Raw genomic sequence first — 4371 nt, forward strand, 5'->3', positions numbered from 1 at the left:
GGACCTGAGATCAGATAGACAGACACAGAGTAGAGAGCAGCCGGGACCCAAGATCAGACAGAGACACAGACTGGAGAGCAGCCAGGATCTGAGATCAGACAGACAGACACAGACTGGAGAGCAGCTAGGACCTGAGATCAGACAGACAAAGGCACTGACTAGAGAGCAGTCAGAACCTGAGATCAGACAGACACAGACTGGAGAGCAGCCAGGACCTGAGATCAGACAGAGACACAGACTAGAGAGCAGCCAGGAACTGAGATCAGACGGAGACACAGTCTAGAGAGCAGCCAGGAACTGAGATCAGACAGACAAAGGCACTGACTAGAGAGCAGCCAGAACCTAAAATCAGACACACACAGACTGGAGAGCAGCCAGGAACTGAGATCAGACAGAGACACAGTCTAGAGAGCAGCCAGGACCTGAGATCAGACAGAGACACAGTCTAGAGAGCAGCCAGGACCTGAGATCAGACAGAGACACAGACTGGAGAGCAGCCGGGACCTTAGATCAGACAGACAGATTTGCCATCTGCTGGGATCAGGGGTACAGTTCAGTGTTGGGATCAGGGGTACAGTTCAGTGTTGGGAACAGGGGTACAGTTCAGTGTTGGGAACAGGGGTACGGTTCAGTGTTAAGATCAGAGGTACAGTTCAGTACAGTTAGTAACAAGGTGCAAGATGTGATTATTTCAACATTTGCTTTGAAGCTGTAATTTTGCTTGATAGAAGTGATTTGAAAAAGGATTACTCAGGCCGGCCTGGACTTCTGTCCTCTCCTGTGAATCCAGACAAGAGCACAGTATCCTGAAGGCTCACCCAAATGTCTCTCACTCCCCTCACCTCCTCAGACCGGGGGTCAGTCTCTGTGTCCTGGGACGACTGGCCGACTTTCTCCACCATCTCTGCAGCGCTTGGGGCTCCCGGAGCAATCGGGGGGAGAGGCTCAGAGCACGACAGGGGTCTCTGGGGGGTGGAGCGTGCCAGGGGTGCCCCGAGGTCACTGACACCCCCAGTCACCCCCGCGCTGGGCCCTGGCCCACCTGGGAGACACAGACAGACCACAGACACTCACCAGACGCTCAGACCCAGGCTGAGAAGATCAGAGCAGAGCACCTGTTTCACAATTGTAGAAACCAAGAGATTCGAGCCTGAGGTGTCCCTTCGTCAGGCCAAGCTTTATTGTATGCATACAAGGAACCACAATAAGGACCATAGTAGTTATAGTAGCTCAAAGGGGATATGGCTCTACACAGCTTATATATACGTTTCTCTACACCCTCCCCCTCCTGTCTTTGAGGTAGCTTTCTCAAGAAACACCAGGACTCAGAAAGCACTTAAAACATTCCTTTCTTATCAGGGGTTTAGTATAAACATTCCCCATTAGGGAGTTTAGTGCAGGGGGCAGAAGCATCTGTGCTAAAGCAAGCGTGACAGTTAGAGTTTAGCATGTGAATTCAGCAGGAGTTCACAGCTCCTACCACTCTATGGGTACAGAGTAACATGCAGATTCGGCTAGCAGGCTCCATCACCACTGAAGTTCCCACAGCTGCACTGCCTCTTCCCCAGTGCTCCCAGGAGGAAGACTGTCCAACTCCCCTGCTCAGGGGCTCCACGATGCTGGAACGATCTCCTGGCTTCTATCAGATCTGTCAGAACTCTCAAACTGGTCTTAAAACTCACCTGTACTCCTGCTTTTAATTTTGATTTGTGCAGACCTGTCTCCTAGTTTTATTATACAGCACCTCGAGACGAAGTACCTTGAAAGGCACTATATAAGACAGCTGGTTTTTATTGTGTTATGTGGGTGTAATGTGGCTCACTGACCAGCAGAGGCACTGTGTGAGTGCAAGAATGAAGCTTCTCCTCTTATCCCAGCTTCTCTCTCTGATGATGCTCCTCCCGCCTCTGTCCTCCCATTGGCTGGTGGGCGTGGCCTGGGCTCTGACAGGCGGCGACGGGCTCGTGTGTCGATGGGAATGGGTAGCAGGGAGTGACGTCTGCGCTGTGGCCTCCGGTCCACAAGAGGGGGTCCTGTTTCAACACTGGCCTCTCTCCCCTGGTCCTGGGACAGTGCAGGTGGCAAGATCTCTGTACAAAAACAGAAAAGCCAAGGCAGAGTGTCAGTAATCAGTGTGGGTCAGAGTTTCTTCCCTAAACTCAGAAATCTAGTCCCAGAGTTCCCACACCTGCCAGAATCACAACGGGTCCCAATCCTACTGGGAGAGGGAGGAGGGAACTCAGTTGATCTGGCAGCCCAGTATGTGAACTCCTGTCACAGCCTGAGGAACAGTGAGCCTGTCTCCCAATAATGCTCCTTCTGTCTACGTATATGTAAATATTTTATAATATGTCACTGTTGTAAATGTCTATAGATTTTATATTAATTTATTTTTTGTTTTGTTTCATGTGAATTTCATTATTTTATTTACTTTGGCAACACTGATTGTACCCATCGGTCATGCTAATAAAGCACCTTGAATTGAATTGAATTGAGAGACAGCACACTCACTGAGAGACAGCACACTCACACTGAGAGAGACAGCACAGTCACGCTGAGAGAGACAGCACACACACACACAGACAGCACAGTCACACTAAGAGAGACAGCACACACACAGAGACAGTGTGTCAGTGAATCAGTCAGTCTGTGAGTCAGAATGTCAGTGAATCAGTCAGTCTGTGGGTCAGAGTGTCAGTGAATCAGTCAGTCTGTGGGTCAGAGTGTCAGTGAATCAGTCTGTGGGTCAGAGTGTCAGTGAATCAGTCTGTGGGTCTGTGGATCAGAGTGTCAGTGAATCAGTCTGTGGGTCTGTGGGTCAGAGTGTCAGTGCATCGGTCAGTCTGTGGGTCAGAGTGTCAGTGACAGCACACACACTGAGAGAAACAGCACACACACACACAGACAGCACAGTCACACTAAGAGAGACAGCACACACACAGAGACAGTGTGTCAGTGAATCAGTCAGTCTGTGAGTCAGAATGTCAGTGAATCAGTCAGTCTGTGGGTCAGAGTGTCAGTGAATCAGTCAGTCTGTGGGTCAGAGTGTCAGTGAATCAGTCTGTGGGTCAGAGTGTCAGTGAATCAGTCTGTGGGTCTGTGGGTCAGAGTGTCAGTGAATCAGTCTGTGGGTCTGTGGGTCAGAGTGTCAGTGCATCGGTCAGTCTGTGGGTCAGAGTGTCAGTGAATCAGTCAGTCTGTGGGTCAGAGTGTCAGTGAATCAGTCAGTCTGTGGGTCAGAATGTCAGTGAATCAGTCAGTCTGTGGGTCAGAGTGTCAGTGAATCAGTCAGTCTGTGGGTCAGAGTGTCAGTGAATCAGTCTGTGGGTCAGAGTGTCAGTGCATCGGTCAGTCTGTGGGTCAGAGTGTCAGTGAATCAGTCAGTCTGTGGGTCAGAGTGTCAGTGAATCAGTCAGTCTGTGGGTCAGAGTGTCAGTGAATCGGTCAGTCTGTGGGTCAGAGTGTCAGTGAATCAGTCAGTCTGTGGGTCAGAGTGTCAGTGAATCAGTCAGTCTGTGGGTCAGAATGTCAGTGAATCAGTCAGTCTGTGGGTCAGAGTGTCAGTGAATCAGTCAGTCTGTGGGTCAGAGTGTCAGTGAATCAGTCTGTGGGTCAGAGTGTCAGTGCATCGGTCAGTCTGTGGGTCAGAGTGTCAGTGAATCAGTCAGTCTGTGGGTCAGAGTGTCAGTGAATCAGTCAGTCTGTGGGTCAGAGTGTCAGTGAATCGGTCAGTCTGTGGGTCAGAGTGTCAGTGAATCAGTCAGTCTGTGGGTCAGAGTGTCAGTGAATCGGTCAGTCTGTGGGTCAGAGTGTCAGTGAATCAGTCTGCGGGTCTGTGGGTCAGAGTGTCAGTGAATCAGTCAGTCTGTGGGTCAGAGTGTCAGTGAATCAGTCTGCGGGTCTGTGGGTCAGAGTGTCAGTGAATCAGTCTGCGGGTCTGTGGGTCTGTGGGTCAGAGTGTCATACCTTTTCCAGCTAAGCTGTTGCCTGGGAGACGGAGAGAGGAGTCAACACTGCGGCTGCGCTGTGACTGGTGCCCAGTTCGCACATAGGGCACGCTCCCACAATACACTGCAACTGGCAGCCTGACAGCACCTAGGGACACACACGGTCACACAGCTCAGGTCTGCAGTGTGACTGTCTGTCCTCTCAGCTTCCAGATACTGTCAGGTCTCAAGAGAGAGAGCGACGAGAGGAGACCATTCCATCAGTCCTGCTGTGCCTTTTCAATACTATCCATCACCATCATGTGGATCAAGGACCGACAAGGCTGCAGACAAGAGGAGACCATTCCACCCATCCCGCAGTGGGTCAGTGGAGTGAAGACCCACATGACTGTGCTGACCATCGTCAGCGCGGAAGAGAATTCCA

At 51.0% G+C, this 4371-nt stretch overlaps 1 long non-coding RNA gene across 1 annotated transcript; it reads right to left on the reverse strand.

Moving 5' to 3' along the window:
• Window positions 1-851: 851 nt before the first annotated feature.
• Window positions 852-4089, reverse strand: LOC138225597 (uncharacterized). The gene is made up of 3 exons (XR_011184058.1): window positions 3967-4089; window positions 1827-2090; window positions 852-1042 (listed from the first exon to the last, which is right to left on the reverse strand). It is a non-coding gene; the product is annotated as an uncharacterized lncRNA (long non-coding RNA).
• Window positions 4090-4371: the final 282 nt, after the last annotated feature.

Source organism: Lepisosteus oculatus, chromosome 2, assembly GCF_040954835.1.
Source record: "Lepisosteus oculatus isolate fLepOcu1 chromosome 2, fLepOcu1.hap2, whole genome shotgun sequence".
Classification (NCBI taxonomy): Eukaryota; Metazoa; Chordata; class Actinopteri; order Semionotiformes; family Lepisosteidae; genus Lepisosteus; species Lepisosteus oculatus.